Genomic DNA, 20,291 nt, shown 5'->3' with positions numbered 1-20,291 from the left:
AGAAAATAATAATAACTAACTCCAAACCTCCTGAAATCCTTAGGACAGAGCTTCTAGAATCAACAAGAACAGGATTTAGCTTTCATTAGAAATGTCTGCATTTCCCTTCAGTTAAGGGAAGGTGGGGTTCTTTGGAATATTAATGTGGAGCATTTAGATGAGGTTCTTAATTTGAAAAGGGGGTGAGAATTAATGCTTGAGTTTAATCAGAGCCTGAATTATCACAGATAGATTTTTTTTAACCCCCTTCTCCTTAATCAATTTCACCCTAATTAATTCTTGTGTGGCTAAGTCTTGTTGCATTAGATAGTCTGCTGATTATTTCCACAATCAAGAGACTGTATATTCATGCATTTTTAATAAGGAGCAACTGCATCACTTTTTCATAAGTGATACGCTGGTTGGCAGTTGCAGCCGCTAAAATAATTATGAGCAGATTACTTACTTTTACATCATTGTTTGCTGTCATATTCATCCTAGGTGACAATTTGGAAGTGCTCCGGAGGCTGTGTAATCAGCAGAGGAGCTGGTTATTTAATGTGGCAATTTTCAATGTCAAGTGCTGTTTACTCATAGGTCAATGCCTTCACACACACACACACACATACACACACACACACACACAGGTAATTTGGTCCTACTGGCTGATGAAGCCATGGGCTAAGACTTGAAGGCCATTCTAATTATATGCTTAGTTTAAAACCTTGTCTTGTAGAAGGTCCTACTTCTGAAAGCTGCCTGGCCCCTTATGCCTTCAGTTTTGACTGGTCTAGATAAAGTTTTAATGTCTGATTGGACTTATTTGATGGGGTGCTCTCCTATCAGACCCTGATACCACTGCTTGAAGGGGTGACACAGTAATCCCTAAAGCCTCAGCTGTTTTCTGCTGAGCAGGAGGAAGAGGGAAAATACACCTAAGGGCAAGACTGATTTTTATTTTGGGAGAAACACTGGGCTTTTGGTTATGCAGAGGAAAGCTCACAGCTGATTCTGGAATGGACAGGTTGAGACAAGAGAAAATAAATGGCTGTTTATACCAATGCAGAAGGCTGCCGTCCCACTGGGCAGGCAGAGATACAGCTCACTGCAGAATTCTCTGTGTTCACGTGGTGGGGAAAAAGCTTTCCTCTTCTCTCTTGGGGAAAACAGAGAGCTGGGGCCTGGACTCTGGGTAGGGGAGTCTGGCCAAGGCTCTCCTTTCTGTGGGAGGTAAATTAGCTCTGTAGTCAGATGGGAGCCTGAAGGCTATAGGGTGGGGGGAGAAGGCAAGCAGGACACCCCAGGCCATGGGTCAGGGGATGCCAGGAGAGTCTGTAGACAACCTCCAACTTAATTGATTTTCTTCTGTAATTGTATCTCTCTTTTTCCAACCCAAGCCTTCAGTAGTTTTGTTAACCTCACAGCCTTAGGGAAATAAGAGAAGAGCTTGTATCCATGCTTGAAACAGAGGGGGGCAGAGAAATGTGATCGTCCTTCAGAGCCCAATCTCTAAAGTCTGTTCAAGGAAGCATGGTGGTCCTGGAGCCAATGTAAGGGGCCACAGAATGACCCTGGGGAAAGAGGACACTCATGGGCTCCGGGCAGGTGCAGAAGTGGAATGAGATAAACCTCCTACAGTGGAGAGAGTCCTTCAAAAGGAGAAACTGCTGCTTACAAATCTCACGGGCATGGGTTGTTGGCTAGCGGCCATCTGGGTTGCCCTTAATATACACTGCAGTTGGCCAGAGTCTCAGAGGTTGTCCTGCCCTCCCTGTTCTCCACACCAGCTGTTCAGGGAAAGAGCCAAACTGTAGCAGCCTCCAGCTCTTTTCCCATGCATGCCACCCCCAGCTGCTCTGTAGAGCCAAGAGCCAGTAACCAGAGGCATCATTGAAACTTAGGTCATTACCCCCCCACCCCCCCCACCCCTTACTGCCGATGACAAACTAGTACAATTCTGGGGCAGTCATTATCTATAGTGAAATGATCAAAAGAGGTGTCCTGAAACCTACTGAAAGAATTAAAGAGATTGAAAGAGCCACACCTAAGCAAGTGTGGGGTTATAGAAAACAAATGGCAAGCTGGTTGAATGTCCTGAGCCAGCCATCCAAACCCCATTTCAGTCCTAGGGAATCTAGGGTCAAAGAGGTCATGTGAATTGTTCAAGGTCACTCAGTTGATCGGGGACAGGTTCAGATTCTGAGTCCCAGGTCCCCTAACTCCCAAATCATGCTCTTTTGGGGATAGCCCATCTCTCAAGTATATTTCTTTTTAGTTAGAGAAATAAAGGCTGGCTCCGGACATCCAGCCAGTTTGGCACTTTTTATTGACCTAACTTACAAGATTTGGTTATGCAACTTCTGTCCTGGGCTTCACGGCCAGAATACCAAATCCCAGGAAAGTAAGGGTGTAGTATGGGAGCAGGAAACTCCTGGGCTACATGTTGGGAACTAATTATATTTTTTCCTTTATTTTTTTGTTTTTCCTCCTCTCCTTTTCTTCATTTTTCTGTCTTCTTCTATGTTTTTAAGTGTCTCACCCATATCATAACCACAGAGCTTACCAGAGAAGATAAAGTCAGACTAAAGGGATGGGGTAAGGGATTATTCAGTGGCTCTCAAAGCTGCTTAGATGTGTGAGCGTCACTTCCATTGGGAAATGAAGTCACGAGGCCAACTCTGACCTCGTAGGGTGGGAGGTTTAATCTTCCCATAAGGAGGAGCACCGGGGAGTGGCTGTACAGAGGTAATGGCAGGTGTCTTTAAACAAATAATTCAGTCTACCCACAGAGCAGTTTCAGATTATGGATATACTGTGGCTTTACATATAGTAATATTTATGCGTAGACTTTTTATTGAAGATTTTGCTGTACCCTAAGTTCATATGACTCTAGTCTATCTACCTCAATAATGCCTACCTTTCAATACCCACATTAAGTCTCACCTCCTCCATGCAGCCTTCCTTACTGACCACAGCATTCATTGCCTCTACAATGCATTCTGCCACAATTGCCAGGCTTCTGCTGGCTGCTGTTCTAAATGTATGTCTTATCTCTCCTAATAGACTGGAAGTCTTGAGAACAGGCACTACATTTAATATTGCAGTTATGAGTGCTCAATCTGTTCATAGAAATTACTCAACAAAGTCTGAGAGAGTAAAGTTAAGTACTTTAGTTTGAATTTTTATTTTTAAAAATACACTTTTATTAACTTCAGAGAGGAAGGGAAAGGCAGAGTTAGAAATGTCAATGAGGAGAGAGAATCATTGATCAGTTGCCCTCTGCACATCCCCTGCTGGGGAATGGGCCTGTAACCTGGGTATGTGTCCAGGGAATTGAATCGTGACCTCCTGGTTCATAGGTTGATGCTTAATCACTGAGTCATACAGGCCAGGCTAAAATTTTATTTTAAGAAGCTGTCCTTTATGCTAATGTGATAATGTTCACATTTGACAGATGGGGAAATTGAGGCTCCAAGAAGTTTAGAGGACTGTGCACCAGTGCACCATCAGGACTGGCTTTCCTGGACTTTGAGTGCACCATATCTCTCCTATCACACAAGTGCCTTTCGCGCCTCCACGGTGTGTATGTCTAAAACACATGTAATCTTTTTTTTTTTTTTTAATATATTTTATTGATTTTTTACAGAGAGGAAGAGAGAGGGATAGAGTTAGAAACATCGATGAGAGAGAACCATCGATCAGCTGCCTCTTGCACACCCCCTACTGGGGATGTGCCCGCAACCAAGGCACATGCCCTTGACCGGAATCGAACTCGGGACCTTTCAGTCCGCAGTCCGACGCTCTATCCATTGAGCCAAACTGGTTTCAGCTAAAACACATGTAATCTTTACAGATTGTTTCTAAGGCCGATTTCCAGGTTTGTCTGTGATATATACCCCTGAGGGAAGATAAATGGCAGCCATTGGAAGGTCAGCCACTGGGGATATTAGATTAAAGGAGCTAAGGAAGTAAATCACTTGGCAAGTGAACTTAGAAAGACCAAGATGTTAAACTCCACACCAACCAGGATTTAATTTATTTGTTACTGCAGCCAATGCCCTTTCACTGCACGCTAATAAAAGCCTGAACTTGGCTGCCAACATTCAAGAGAAAAACTTCCACTGGTAGGAAAATGGAGACTTATAAAATTTGGAAAGGCCAGAGAAAGGGAATAAAGAGGGAAATGTACAGTATTTTCCCTCCTCTAGTCTGCAATCTCCATTCCAGGACAGATGGAGTTATGCCATCTTCCTCATCAGTGTCAGGGCTGCTCAAGGAATAGAGATCTCTTCCCGGGACTGCCTCCCCTTCTTGGATCACTAGGTACTTTGGGCCAGAAGATGGACCACTCAGTTTTGACAGATGTCAAACTCAATAGAGGAGGCCTCCCTATTTCCATGCCTGCTTCAACACGTCATGTGAAGACTACCTGATTCAGGAAGGGTGCCATCATTCCTGAGGACCACCCCAATTTAGGACAGTTCCACAGAGCTGTGGACATGGGATTTGCTTGACCTCAGCATGGCACGGGAGAAAGGCACCATTTGGAGGAGTCAGGAGACATGGGATCTAGTCTTATTTGGAAGGAAGGAAGAAAGAAAGGAAAGAAGGGAGGGAAGGAGAGAGGGAAGGAGGAAGGGAGGAAAGAAGGAAAGAAGGAAAGAAGGAAGGAAGGAAGGAAGGAAGGAAGGAAGGAAGGAAGGAAAGAAAGAAGGAAGGAAGGAAAAAAGGAAGGAAGGGAGGAAGGATTAACATTCTGGTGTATATATCATATTTTTACTTTGGTTGATATTAGTCTATTGGTAAAAGACAACCCACTTTCCGCCTGTTGATCACATCTAGTTTTAGAGCCTAATGAGGGATAGCCTAGACTTTGGAAAATTCATTAAGGTCGGTCATGGCCTTGGGAAGCCTCCTGGAAACCAGTTGGTCCCACCCTCTCTCTTGCTACACATCTTTCTAACACCCGCAGATTGTATTTCCCAAGAGTGTTGGTGGGTTTTTGAAACTGAGACCCTCTTCTGACTATTTTGCCTTCTACAAAGGGGTGTGTAGTCATGTCCAGCTTTGCTAGTCCTGTGCCAAAGAGTGCCCAAGGTGCTCTCCCAAAGGGACCACTAGCCATTGTCCCTGCTCTGGGAGCTGTTTGCACACAATTCACTTGGCTGCTGTCACTCAGCTCTCCTTAGCTTCTGCCCTTTCGCCAGCAGCCTCCGGACACAGGAGAGAGCTGGGCTGGGTTGCGAGAGCTGATCTGGCCTAGAATTTGTGTTACTGTATCACCCTCCCACAAGTAGGTGTGAAATTATTATATGCTAATCTCGCAGGGACCCTTGTTCTCTTTGGAGCTGCAGAAAAGAGGGCTAGGTGGAAAGAAGTGGATGTAGTGGTAACAACATTCTTGATAGTGATTAATTAAAAAATACATTTTAATTGATTTTAGAGAGAAAGGAAGAGAGAGAGGGAGGGAGAGAAACATCAATGATGAGAATCATTGATTGGCTGCCTCCTGCATGCCCCCTACTGGGGATTGAGCTTGCATCTAGAGTATGTGCCCTTGACTGGGATCGAACCCAGGACCCTTCAGTTCTCAGGCTGATGCTTTATCCCCTGAGCCAAACTAGGGCTATAATGACTGATTTTTAAAGCACACGTTCCAGGCCCCATGCTAAGCACATTACATATATTATCTCATTTAATTGTCACAGAAACTCTATAAGACAGCATGTCATTATTATTACCCCCATCTTACAGGTGACTACTGTAAGCTTGAGTCACAGAGAGGGCAAGTACATTTGCCAAGGTCCGACAGTAAATGAATGGCAGAGCCAGGATTAAAACTCAGGGCTCCATGCCATGCTGTAGTCTTCCCTTTCCCTGTCCTCTGCAAAAAAATCATTTCTCTCTTCTATAAATTTGCAGAGCACAAAAATTGGCCTTCAGTCTCTGTGACTCAGGCTGTCCTGCCTGAAGCCTGGAGTCTTCCCAGGGGCACCGCCCTCATGGCACCTTCTGCAGGGGCTGCTGTTCCCTACGAAGCCTTTCTCCTCCCCCAGGCAAAGGTGCCCAGCCTCACCCTCTGGCCCTCCACTCCTCCTGGAGCTCTTATTAGCAGTACCTTCTCATAAGCCTTTCAGGGAGACCGTGTGGATTTCAAAACAGAGTCATTTAAATGGTTTATTGCCTCATAAATAGTGCTCTGCAGGACGTGGCGGTCCCGTGTTGATTGAAAGGCGCAGTTCCTGTATTTTCAGGTTTAGATTTACCTTTCCCAGCTGAGGGTGTGCGCTTCCTTATTCCGGGCAGGCTGACCTTTGTCAGGGGAAGGTTGATGAGCTTGGCTGGCAGGATGCCCCTCCTTCCTTCCCCAGCCAGCGTGATGAGGAGCTGGAGGGACATTCTTCCTCTCAGTCAGTCTGAGTGAGCAGGGTTTCTCTGAGGGGAATAAAGGTTCAGGGAACCTAGCCTGTTTGGCTCAGTGGATAGGGTATTGGCCCAGGATTCAATTCCAGTAAAGGGCAGGTACCTCTGTTACAGGCTCAATTCCCAGCCCTAGTTGGAGCATGTGTGGGAGGCAGCCCATCAATATGTCTCCCTCACATAGATGTTTCTCTCTGTGTGTCTCTTTCGTTCCCTTCCTCTATTTCTAAAAATCAAAGGGAAAATATCCTTGGGTGAGGATTAACTAGACGGAGAAGAAGAAGGAGAAGGAGAAGGAGAAGGAGAAGGAGAAGGAGAAGGAGAAGGAGAAGGAGAAGGAGAAGGGGAAGGAGAAGGAGAAGAAGGAGAAGAGAAAGGAGAGGGAGAAGAAGAGGAAGTGAAAGAGGGAAAGGGAGAGGGAGAGGGATGGGGAGAGGGAGGGGGAGGGGGAGAGGGAGGGGGAGGGGGAGAGGGATGGGGAGAGGGAGGGGGATGGGGAGAGGGAGAGGGATGGGGAGAGGGAGGGGGAGGGGGAGGGGGAGGGGGAGAGGGAGAGGGATGGGGAGAGGAAGGGGGAGGGGGAGAGGGAGGGGGATGGGGAGAGGGAGGGGGAGGAGGAGGGGGAGGGGAAGGGGGAGGCGGAGGAGGAGGGGGAGGGGAAGGGGAGGTGGAGGAGGAGGGGGAGGGCAGGGAGGTGGGAGAAGGGGCTGGGCAATCTACAGAATCCAGCAGTCATCATCCTCAGGGCCCTCTGCTGTCACCTGGATTACCACAGTGGCTAACTATGTACATTATTTTGTCTAGTCCTCACGACTTCTAGTATCCTTACCTACCTGAGAAAGTGGAGGAAATGGAGCCCAGAGATTGATGCCCTGGGCTACCTTAGAGGGCAGGGTTAAGGGACAAACAAGGACTCCTGAGGCACCAGAGATGAGCAATGGCAGGAAGCTCTGACCACCCTTGAGCCCAAAGGCTCAAGGAGTAGGAGGAGTGAGGCCACAAATGAGTAAGAGCTGGACCACGGGGGCAGACCTACAGTCACAGAGAGACACAGCCACTGCCAGGACTAACCTCCAAGCAAGGAGAGAACAGAGAAGAGATACCTGAACTCTCTTTTCTTCTGCTCTCCCATCCCTCCCACACCTCCATGGGCCACACTCATCCAGAACCCAGGTGATGCAGTCTGAAGAGATCGGTCACCTGGCACAGAGCAGAATGGAGGACGGACGGACAAGGGCAAATAGAACATAACCAGCATAGCAGTGGAGCTAGATTTTGAGCCATGCGTTCTCAAGAGCTCTTGCCTTTGGCTGTGGTTCCTTCAAGCCGAGACATCTTTCCACCATGCAGCATCATTAACTCTGGCTCAAGCCCTCTGAGAGATTGAGGCACCTATTGATTAATTTGAACAATCCTCTTCCTACTTCTTTTCTCCTTCCTGCTCCTGTAGGAACCTCTCTCAGATAATGAAATTGCCTGGACCCAGGCTTCTGGCCAGCTGGATCATACTGCAGCCTGACTGCTGCTGATTCCATGAATTTTCAGATTGTGCTTAGTTGGCCTGGCAATGGGTCTCTGACCAGCCATCATCCCTCTCCAGCCTCATCTATACCAGCCTCATCTATACCAAGTCTTGCATTTTTCTCTGCAGATATTGCTGCCCTTACCACAAGTAGTCAGCCCCCAGTGTCATTACTGCTGCCCTGGCTGTTGTTCTGGGCAGGGACTAAGTGAGTACTCTCGAGTGCCCAGACTAGGAAGAAGCTCAGTGGTGCTGATGCTCTCAGCTGGTGCCCCACTCAGATCCAGTGTGAGCTAAGATTAAGCCACAGGGGCGGTTGCCTGGAAAGCGTTGGAAGAATGAAAGGTGGTCCCTCTGATGTCAGGAAACCACTTTCAGGGTGAGAGGGACAGAGAAGAGTTCATCTTCCAATGTGTCTAATGTGGCACCAACAAGATGTTGGCTAGAAACACGGAAACTTCTCGAAGCATTCCTAGGCAGTCTGTCAACTGTCTTTATTTCCCACCCACACACTTTCATCCAGATTCCTCCACCTGTCTCTCTCTCCCCTGTAGCTTCCAGACTGGCTAAAGCTGGGGAATGGGAAGAAGTTTGCTGAAAACCACAATTCCTTGGGGTGGTAGGACTTCTGGGTATCCCAGTCTGACTTAAATTCTTGGTTTCTCACCTACCTTCTTTCATTCATCCACCTGGATGCTGATCTTCACTGAAACGCTTTGCATTTTAATCATTGACATTATAGATGACAGCCAACATTTCTCATTCTTTAGCTATAGTTTCCAATGCTTTACAAATTTAAAATGATTTTGTCTTCATAACACTATACTTATCCCCATTTTATAGATGAAATGCAAGCCTGTAGGGAGATCACAAGATTTGGCCAAGATCACACATCTAGTGAGACATATACAGAGCCTGAATCCAAACTTAATGAAGTTTCTACAGCTTACATTCTAGCTGTGACTCTGAATTGCCTGTTAAAGACAGGGGATAGGTTTTTCCTTCTTTTTTCACTTATTAAAAAGAGACTTTATTTAAAAATTTTAAAAGTACATATTTTTATTTATTTCAGAGAGGAAGAGAGCGAGAGATAGAAACATCAATGATGAGTGAGAATCATTGATTGGCTGCCTTCCACACCTCCCACACTGGGGATTGAGCCTGAACCCAGGCATGTGTTCCGACTGGGAATTGAACCATTACCTCCTGGTTCATAGGTTGATGCTCAACCACTGAGCCATGCCAGCTGGGCTCTGTGTTCTCTTTTAAATGTTTTATAGTTTTAGCCCTTACAAATAAATTTCAAGTTCATTTTGTATACGGAATGGTCAACGTTCCTTTTTGCCTATGGTTAAGCATTTATTTCTGCACCATTTATTTTAAAAATATTATCCCTTTCCCATTGAGTTACATGGATACTTTTGCAAAAAAAAAAAATCAATTGGTCGTCTTCTTACTATTTTCCTGGTTTGCTTTCAACTCTAACTCTTGACATGTTGCCTTCTGATTTTCATATACTATTTTCCTTGATGCCCCACTCGTCACTCTGCACTGGTCTAGCTCCTAATCTTCCCTCCTAGCTGGCATTTTTCAGGTCTGACCTAATTCCTTACCTATCGCTTAGTCTGCAGCCAGCCTTGCTCCAGCCTTCCTCATGTGGGCTCTGTGTCCGATACCTAAGAGTTGCTGTTACCCATAGACCTGATACCATCGGAGTCCTGGAGGGCAAGACTTCAGTTGAGTCCTGCTCAGGGATCTAGCTCAGAGATCTTTCCCAGCCAGTTACTGAGGAAGCCTGGACAACCAGAGATCCAGCCCTCATAGTAATGACACGGCTACCACACCTTCTCAAGACCTCACTTGTCATTGGTATCAGCCCAGCTGTGAACAACAGTTAGATCAGAAATGAGATATGGCAGAAAGAAATACTGATGGATAAAACTGAATGAGAGAAATACAGAGCCTTGAGGATCAGTGTTCTCCCACAAGGAAGGAAAACCTTTTAAAGCACACCTATTCAAGGACAGTACTGTGAAGTCCATGTATTTCTGTATGATTCAGAGGCAGAAGGACCTCAATGGGTGATCTCTGCCTAATCGGCCATCATGTCTGATTAGCAAAACCTGGGAGAAACTTTGGAATGACTTCGATTGTTTAGACTTCCTACCAATCTGGAAGATGGGACAGTGGCTCTGTACTCATCACAGTGGACCCAGGGAATGTTGCCCTCAGCAGGAACTGTGTAGGCTGCCTCCAGACTGGTCCATTTTAGAGCCTCAAAAATACCCCCTTTTGGGGTATTTTATTTTGAATTTAGCTGAAAGGGGGCGATACACAGAACCTCCAAATCAAAGGCAAGGCTTTATCATGTAGCAAAAACATCTTTCATGAGGAATAAAGAATCCCTGTGATCAGCACATGTTCAGGGGAGCACTTGAGAAAGACCATATCCTCCATTCCTAACTGACTGGAAGGGCAGATGCTATAAATGAGCATGTTGTCTTGCATGAACATTGGGCTCTGAGTTATTTTTTCAGCCACTAGCCAAACTTAGGTTCTTGCCTTTATAAGCCAACACCTCCGGTCAGGGAGGTGGTTTTATTTTAGTTGTTATTTTAGAGTTTTATTTTAGTGTTGTTCTGCATGGTTCATTCAGGGATGACCCCATTAACACCAGCTTCTAACCAAAGTCCCCACCAGCCCTGGTAGTACGTCATACGCTCATTTTCTTGGAACTGCACACAGCCTGCTTCTCTTGTGGGCTGTGTCAAATGAACAGAGTTCCTGGATGTGATGGCTGGGGAAATTTAAGGAAGGAAGGAGGCGTGGATTAGCATCATCATATACTCATTAGGCACTTGGCCTTGGGTCTTGTCCTAAAAGGAAATAGACCAAGGCTCACCTCTTTCCCAGACCCACTGGGGACAGAGGTAAATTACAGAGGCTTATACCGGAGTCTGACTAACATTTCAGGACTCGGGGACTTTATCTTCTTAGGCTGTCACTTCCCCAGAAAGTGCTGTGAGTGCCAAGTTAGAGAAATTGCCTCCACTGTTCTGAGAAGCGATGAGGATGAAAAAAACTAATAGAAAAGTTTTACATGGTAAGTGAAGTCTTATTAAAAATGGAGCATTTTAGGACATACTTCCCCTTGTGCCCAATTTTCTAGCCAGACTCACTGGTAGGCAGATTAAGCTAAGACTTGAGTGATTTGAAATCCAAATGGTGTTATGGGAAGAGCACAGTCGAGAGTCAGATATATCTGGATTTAAATCCTAGCCTGGCATCTATTTTCGGAGTGAATTTGGGAAGTTACTTGCTTTTGTTTCTTCATCTATAACACAGGGCAATACTCATCTCATTGGGTTGTTAGGAGGATTATTATTTTTTTTCAAATAGCTACTTTTAATTGATTATTTACTATGTGCTGGGCACTTCGTTAAACCATACATGTATAAAATCACTATACATGTATTAAATAATTTAATCTGAGCCCACTATCTAAATGGTGTAATATCTGCAAAGTGCCCAGTCCTATCATATTATTTCAGAGATAAAAGGAAGGGCTCTTGCTCCTCTCACTTCCTTCCTCCCCTGAGTGTTGATGCCTAAACTGAGAAACGTGGCTGAAAACCTAATCATCTCTGGAGAAGAGGAAACACTGGCATGGAAATTAATCCCAGAGTGTAAATGGCTAATAACTTTCCTGAGAGTAGGTTTTGATAGCAGAAGGATGTGAGGAAGTGTGAAGGGGAAGGAATGGTAAATAAGATAAACCCTGAAGATAACTTTGCTGGCCCTGCCTAAACACCCATCTGTGATAGAGTTAGGAAGCCTTAAAGGGGGTTTTCATGGGCCCAGAGTCTGGTTGAGTGGGGATGAAGAGGGGTGTCCTAGAGAGCCCAGGAGAACTCTGTTTCTGCATCATTGAATTTTGAGGAGCACCCGGGAGGAGGAAGATGGAAGTCTATGTGTCTCGAGGCCCCTCTGTACTGGGTGCTGGGGCAATGAACAAAACCTGTCTCACAGAGGTCCCTGGCCATGTTAGTCCAGACTCACATCCTTCCACCTCGGGGGACTCCAGTAGGGGAATCTGAAACAGACAGAATTATCCAGTAGTAGAGACCCATACAAAGGGTTTGTAAGGTGCTCGGTTCTCTACTCCTGAACAGGCTGTCCTCAGATCTTGCCATAGGCCCCAAAGGCTGAGCTTCTTATAAAAATATCCCAGTTGTCTGTTTTCATAACTATAATGTGTTTCTTCCAAGAAGCAAACATCTTTGAGGGCAATTATAAAAAGCTGTAGAATTCTGCAGTGCAAATATTGAAGCAAAGTGAAACACTTCTGAGAAAGGGTTCTGGGGAATTGAGATAATGCATCTCCCAAAGTCTCATAAAACAAAACAGCAACAAAAACTTCCGCACAAAATTCTTCCTGCTAGCCCCGCTCCCTAAGAACCCACTTACTCAAAGTTTACACATGGGGATTTTTTCTGTAAGAATGTGCAGATGAGACAGAAAAGCTTTAGAAGCTGGTGTTGAACAAATGGGTCTGAGATCTTAGTACCAGGTGTTATACCTCAGTTAAGGCCCCATTCCTGAAACAAATAGCTCCACCAGTCTTCTTTTTTTAAATTTTATTTATGTTATTGATTTTTCTTACAGAGAGGAAGGGAGAGGGATAGAGAGCTAGAAACGTCGATGAGAGAGAAACATCGACCAGCTGCCTCTTGCACACTCCCTACTGGGGATGTGCCCGCAACCAATGTACATGCCCTTAACCGGAATCGAACCTGGGACCTTTCAGTCCGCAGACTGACGCTCTACCACTGAGCCAAACTGGTTTCGGCGGCTCCACCAGTCTTGACTCAGGATTCGAACTTAGCGAGGGGGCAATGAGCATGATGTCTACCTTGGACCACATGGTCATCACTGGAGGGAGTCACCCAGATGGATGTGGCAAGGGTTGGGGGTGAAGGTACTTCACAAGAGTCAAATTAGCTGCTGATATCAAAAGAAAGAAGGGAAAATGGATATTGGACAGGGAAAAACCACAGATACTTACACTTGGTTCCAGCATCGATCATATGAAGTAAGAGAAATGGAGGTTCAGGTTTTGACTGACCAGGAAACGGGCAGGAAAGCAAACCAGCTGCTCCCTCTGAACTGTGTTGAGGAAAATGTACTGGCCTGCTCTGGGCTCTCCTGCTCACTAGCTGTGCTACTTTAGGCCGGTGATTGACCTCTCTGTTTGCACTCACATAAGCCGGAGCAAATGCTGCAAGCCTTGTCTTCACCAATGTCTTCACCAAGGACCACCTTGATATTTCTTCCATTGTTCCCCCCGCCCCCCACTCCAAAAACCCACATTAATTCATAGCCTTATCCTGGGGAAATGTACAACGTGCAGTGAGCTTTAAATTGTGAGACGAGCTGAGAAAGGGGAGGGTGGATGTGGCCTTAAGGAGGCACTTGAGGCAGGAAGTGAGTGAGGCAGGCCAGGTGAGAGGAAGAGCGTACATCACGGGGCACCACACAGAGAGGCTTGCAGCATGTCACAGGCAGATTAAAAACATCTTCAACTTCCCTCCTATTGTTCACTCTCAGCCTTTATCGAGACCAAGAAACTGTCCTCTGCAAGGTCTGACTCACCCAGGGATTTCTAGGTTTCAAGGTATCATTTGCTACATTAACACTTTGGATTTCCCACTGGGGCTGCCTCCTAACACTGAGCACCCAGTTCCCCAAGCATCCCCTCCTCCCCAGCACTTATGCCCACTTACATCTCATGCCATCCTGTTTAGCACTTGATTACATATTGCCTTGGATTGTTCTCCAGCCCACTCTGATCAGAACCTCCCACCTCCCAGCCCTCCAGTTCCTAGGCTGGCTTTTCAGCCTCCTCAAATCTACAGTCTCTTTCCCTTGCCATTCTCTGTCATGGCACAAACCCCCATCCTGCCCCCTTCTTCATTTCCTGCCCTGTTCGGCCTAAGCTGCAGGAGCCATCTCATCCCTCTTCTTTGCCTAAACCCTCCCTCTTCTCCTCCCAGGCCCACTGCTGGGCCTGTCTGGCTGATCAGGCTGGCTCTTCCTTCTCTCTCACTTCTGGGCTTCTGAGCGCTGCTGGAGAAAATCACAGCCCACGCAGGTTGGCACTGCTACAAAGTCATCCTCTGCAGCCTCGACAATGGGCTGCTGCGCAGCCTGGAAACCCTTGTTAGCGTCCCTGTCAGCACACGTGCCCTTTCCCCACAGCGGCTCTTCTAAGCATTTCCCATCCTTGAGCTTTGCTGAGAACATAACAGCCATCAGGAAGGAATTCCCTCATCCTTATGGTACTCCCCCTGCCCCACCAAGAAAAGGATCTTCCCCATCTTCAGAGGCTGTGAGACCTCCTTTCCTGAGGGCTCCTACAGCCTTGGCACCTCTCTGACTTCCTCAGCTTCCCTCTCGCCTCTACTTTTCCACCCCTCTATCTTATCTTGTCTTTTGTCGATCATGTAAATATGTTCTCTCTCCATCTAGATGAAAGTCTTCTTCCCAGCTAAACTTCACAATAAAATATGCTTGGTGAGGCCACAGCCCTCCGTGACCATAAATGTGTGCAATAGCCACTAATTACCCTCTCATCCTCAAGTCCATGACCACTTTCAGCCTGTCTTGACCTTGCTGACGCTCTGACATTGTTGACCCTTTTTCTCTTCTTGCTTCTCTCCCTTCTCTTTTTCCCTCCTCCCTTCTCTTGATTGTCACCTCTGTGTTACCACTCTGTTCTGCCTCCCCCACCACCGCCATTCCAATCTCCTTAGACTTTGCTTCTCCCGCTGGCACACTCCTGCTGAGGACCCTTCAGGCACTTTGGGGTGAAATTCAAATTCCTCTGGAGAGCAGAGAAGGGCCTTTGCATTTGACTACTGCTTTCTGTCCTTCCCCCTATCACATGATTTATCCCCTCCTCCACTGGCCACATTCTCTCATCTCTGTGCCTTTTTCGGGAGCACCCCTTCTCCCTCCCCACTGAGTCACCAGGAGAACTCCTATTCATCTTTTAGGGACAAGCTGAGGGGTTGCCTCATTCCTCAGTCAGTCGTTCATAATCATGCCTCATCTAAATTTCCAAACCATCTTGAGCATGTCTCAGTATTTATCACATTATATTGAAGTTATCTGTGTCTGTTCCTTGAGACTGAGGATGGGGCCTCTTCATCCCCATATGCTTAATGCCTAGCACAGCTTGGCATATAATAAATGCTCAATTCATTCATGTTTGCTAAATGAACAAATTTATTAATTATTGTTTCCAATGAGGCTACTACTGGGTAATGAGTGCAATCAGTCAGAGCATTCATGTGGTAGATATATATTTTATTGTGGCAAAACACATCTATAAGAATAAAAGGGTAATATGCTAATTAGAATGGGAGACCTTCTGGACAAAGCCATGGTGGTGGGGCAGAGGCAGAGGCAGTTAGGGGCAATCAGGCCAAGAGGGGAGGGCAGTTGGGGTTGATAAGGCCAGTAGCAGGGAGGAGGAAGGGCGTTGGGAATGAGCAGGCCGACAGGGGGGCAGTAGGGGCGAGCAGGCCAGCAGGCAGAGTGGTTAGGGGTGATCAGGCAGGCATGCAGGCAGGTGAGAGGTTAGGAGCCTGCGGTTCTGGATTGCGAGAGGGATGTCTGACTGCCAGTTAAACCAGCAGTCGAATATCCCCAGAGGGGTCCCAGATTGGAGAGGGTGCAGGCTGGGCCGAGGGACACTCCCCCACCCCCGTACATGAATTTCATGCACTGAGCCACTAGTATAACATAAAAAGTTAATGTGTATAATTTAGTGATATTTAGTACCCTCACAATGCTGTGTAGCCATTACCACTTTCTAGTCCCAAAACATTTTTATCACCCCTCTCCAAAAAGACCTTTTACCCATTAAGCAGTCATTCTTTATTCCTACATCCCCTCACATCTGGCAATCACTAATCTGCTTTCTGTCTCTAAGATATGCTTATATATTATAAATATATATACTTTATATATATTATAATATACATATATATAAAGTATATATTATATTTTATATAATAGAATCATATTATATGTTGTCCTTGGCTTCATTCACTTAGCATAATGTTTTTTAAAATATATCTTTTAGCATAATGTTTTTAAGGTCCATTCATGTCAGCTCTTCATTTCTTCATATGACTAATATTATATTAATAATATTCCATTGTAAAACTATATAAAATTTTGTTTATCCATTCATCAATTGATGGACATTTGGGTTGTTTCCACCCTTTGGCCATGTTGAATAGTGCTGCAACGAGGATTTCTGTACAAGTTTTCATTTGAACACCTGTTTTTAATTCTTCTGGATATATATCCAGGAGTAGAATTGTTGGGTCAGATGGTAATTCTATGTTTAATACATTAAGGAACCACTGAACTGTTTTCCATAGCAACCATGCCATAATACATTTATATTTATATTGCCATTTACATTTCATGAGTTTTCTAATTTCTCCACATTCTTGCCAACAGTTGTTATTTTCCTTTTGTTTTTGTTTTTTTAGTATAACCATCCTAGTGGGCGTGAGTGGTAAATATATTTTGAGGTATAGGCTCAGCTTAAATGATTCTTACCCATAAATGCCTTATTGCCATCTATAGAGGGTGGCATTCCATAGGTTTTTATGCCTAATGGGACCCCTGGTCATAGTTGATTGAATCAAGGATGGATTCCTGAGCTAACTTGAGTCAAGAGAGTTCCTTCCATGGGAGTTTATGCTTGATAGAGAGGGATAGTGGGAGAGAGAGACTTAGTTAATAGGGCTGGAAGGTGAACTTGAGAGCTGTGGGTGTCTGTCTTTGATCCCACATGTGGACAGAGCAGTGGAGGGAACTCCCAGCAAAAAAAGATGGACACAAATGCTCAGAGACAAACAGAAATGAAAAAAGAGACACATCTCTTGAGTGTCTGACAGTCTGCAAGTTCCCAGTTCTAGTCTTTCCTTAAGCCTCAAGGCATTCTTGCCCTCAGGGCCTATAAGTCACCCTTCTATCCTATTGTGGTTAAGCCAACTCCAGTGGATTTCTATCCCTTGCAAGCAATGAATGCAGGACAATACCTATTGATACTCTCACAATCTACTTGACTTAAGAAGGTCCCTCAAATTGTAGGCCAAATAAAATTGCTGTAAGGCTACTTCCATTTTTTTTGGGGGGGGGGGGTGGGGAGGGTAGTGGTCCTAAGAATCATTTCTTATGACCACAATGACCTTACCTCTGCCCACCAACCCAATGTAAAGCTGGAGTTAAATCCAATGAACTAACATCATCTAATATTCATGAGGCATCCTCAAGGGCAGGGTGTCCAGCACTTTGCTATCACCCTTTTGGCATCTGTTCTAGATTCCCCTTTTCTGCTCCCCAATGGCAGAACTCCAGCTCAGTTCTCTGTCATGTTTTCTTGTTTTAGTTATCACTGTAACTTCTCTTACAGAGCTTTTCAAGGACAAAAAAGGCAACATGGTGAGAAAGAGGACATTCAACTAGGAGTTTTGAAGAACCAAATTCTAGCCCTCTTCCTGCCAGTGGCTTTGCTTTGTAATGCTGAGTAAATCATGAGACTCTCTTGATCTGTTTCCCCATCTGTGGAAGTGGGAGAGAAAAATAATACTTTCTCTGCCTACTTCACAGAAATGCAAGCTAAAATTAGGTCATGGATATGAACATTTCATAAGGCAAAAATACATAAATTCCTGTATCCATAATGGTAAAGAAATCCTTGATTTCTTTCTTACTCCCAGACACCAAATTCAAAGTCCTCACTCAATAATTACTTGAATTTAACTGTAGTTGCTTAGTTGTTGTTTTTTTTTTTTTTCATGTGGCTCTGTCTCTGCATTCATTTCTTTTGAACACAGATAAACACTTTTAAAAATGACAATAAAGGAAACAAGGGACATGCATCTTGGTGTGGGTGTTTCTCTCCCCCCCCCCCACCCCCCAATCCTATTCTAAAGCAGGCCAGTTTTTTGCCCTTTCTTAATGACTGCATTTATTTTCATTTACCCTAATGTGTGCCATTTTCAAACATGTCTCCACCAGGCATATTGTCCATTAAACAGTGGTTCCCAAGCTTGTCTGCACCTTGGAATCAATGGAGCTTTGACAACTACTACTGCCTTTGTTCTACCCTAGAGATTGTGATACACCAGTAATTGGTCTGGGTGTGGCCTGGGGCTTTGGAAATTTTAATCCCTAAATTATTCAATTATCTAGCCAAGTTTGGGAACCACTGCCTTTAAGGTTCTCCTTTTTTTTCTTTTCTTTCTTTCTTTCTTTTCTTTTTTTTAACACACAAACTAATACTAATAATCTTGGGGTTAATTTCCATCTTGGCTTTCCCCTGAAACATTTCCTTTATAAATTGCTATAGGAAACAACAGGAGAGTAATCCTAAATCCATCTCTCCGTCCTACTGTGATTGCCTTGGTTTCAGAGTAATTGAAATCTCTTCTGATAAGTGCAGTGAAGCCATTAATGGAGGCTTCACTTATCTGCATGCACATTTCCTGTTCTACTGTTTCTTCCCTCCAATGATTTAATTATGATTTACATGATACCTTTTCCCCCCTCCCAATTCAAATGGCCTCCTGCTGTACCTGAGTGACTGGCTGGGTCTCTCTACCTGCTATTTCACTTTTGGGAGGACAAAATTTCCTTCTCTCCACCCATATTATCTCTGGCACATCCCAGATCTAGCCAGACAACACAGTGAGCTTGTTCAAAAGGTTGCTTGGGCCATATCTCAAACTGAGACATTATACAATTTGGAGTCAGACTTGGTAAATAAAGCTTTTGCATTTCTGTGTTTATCCATTCCTGCCTGAGATGGGGCCAGAGCGAATGAATCTAAGGTTGATTCTGCAGTATAAGCAAACTGTATGAGGGACCTTCTGATAGTTATGGCTGACACCTCATTGGCTTTGGTCAGGAGCTAGGGCAGAACAAACCTGAACACAAATCCCTTTGGGCCTATTGGGCCACCCCTGACCCAAAGGAGTATATGAGCTTCATGTCAACATAGACGTGGATTCTAAAATAAAAACCTGAACTGCTGTTTCACCAGGGCCTCACGCCCCCCCCCCTCCCCTCCCCAGGATGAGTCACTGTCTTTCATCTGCTTTGGCTCTCTGGATTTATAACACCATCTGATTTCCAGGGGGCGGGATGACAGAAGAATAGATGCTTTCAGTCAAACAAGCATTACTTCGTCCTGGGCTGTGTTAGGCCATATGGTGCCACAGCCTGTGACAGTCCTCATTCCCTCTCTTCTTGTGGTTCACTGCCTTTTCAATTGACTATAGCCAGAGCATCAATCCTACCCAGGAATGAGAATTCAAACTCACCCATGTCATCAACAAAGGGCCAAAAATCATTCTCTCTCTCTTTAAAGAACTTACTTTTTAAAATTATTTAAATTCTTTTATTCTCTGTCTCTGAAGAAAGCATTTTTTTTTTTTTATCAATACATTAAAATACAACTTGAGGTATTTCAAAGAAACTTACTATTACATTCAATGATTAAAACATATGGCATTTTTTCCACTTTACTTTGCTTCAGGAACTCAAGAGAATTCCACAAAGGTATGTGACGCCTGAAGCCACAGTTGCTCTGGATTTGAATGAACAAGGGTCACTTCACTTATTATTGATGCAGTATCACTATTAATAATAACTGATCCTATTGAGCATTTACTACAGTGCCAGGCAATATGCTAAGCCTTTTCCATAATTTATTTCAATTACTCTTTGTCTTATGCTATGAAGTAGGTATTATTTATTATCCCCATTTTATATATGAGAACATAGAAACTTGGGGAACTTAAAGCTTTACCCAGCTAGGAAATAGTGGGATCAGAATTCGGACCTATTCTGACCACTGCAGAGTCCATGCTCTTAATCTATAGGGTCTTCTTAGATTATCTCCTTTTATGAAAATGTCCTTAGGTTCCAGTAACATAGCTTTCTCTTATTTTAAAAATTAAGGCCGATATGATTGTCAGGGTTGTAAATATGAGAGATCAATAGTTTAATGCATGTAATAGTCACTTGAAGAATAATTATCATGGAGTTGATTGACAAACAGCATTTTATTCACTCTGATTCTGAATAGGGTTCTGGATGTTAGAAGATGATGGAAGGGGAGCAGACTCGGCCTCCTGAGGGTTTGTGCAGAAGGCCTCTTCAGAAGCCACACCTGGGCCTGTCACTGCTCATTTTGAGTCTACTCTAAAAGGCTTCCTTAGTTCACAGACCTAACATGAAAGTGATGAAGCTGGCTGACAATGCTGAGGACTACTGAGGCTTT

This window comes from Pipistrellus hanaki (genome assembly GCF_964339955.1).
Source record: "Pipistrellus hanaki genome assembly, chromosome: 12".
NCBI lineage: Eukaryota > Metazoa > Chordata > Mammalia > Chiroptera > Vespertilionidae > Pipistrellus > Pipistrellus hanaki.
The sequence above is the reverse complement of the archived record's forward strand: the minus strand, read 5'-3'. Positions refer to the sequence as shown.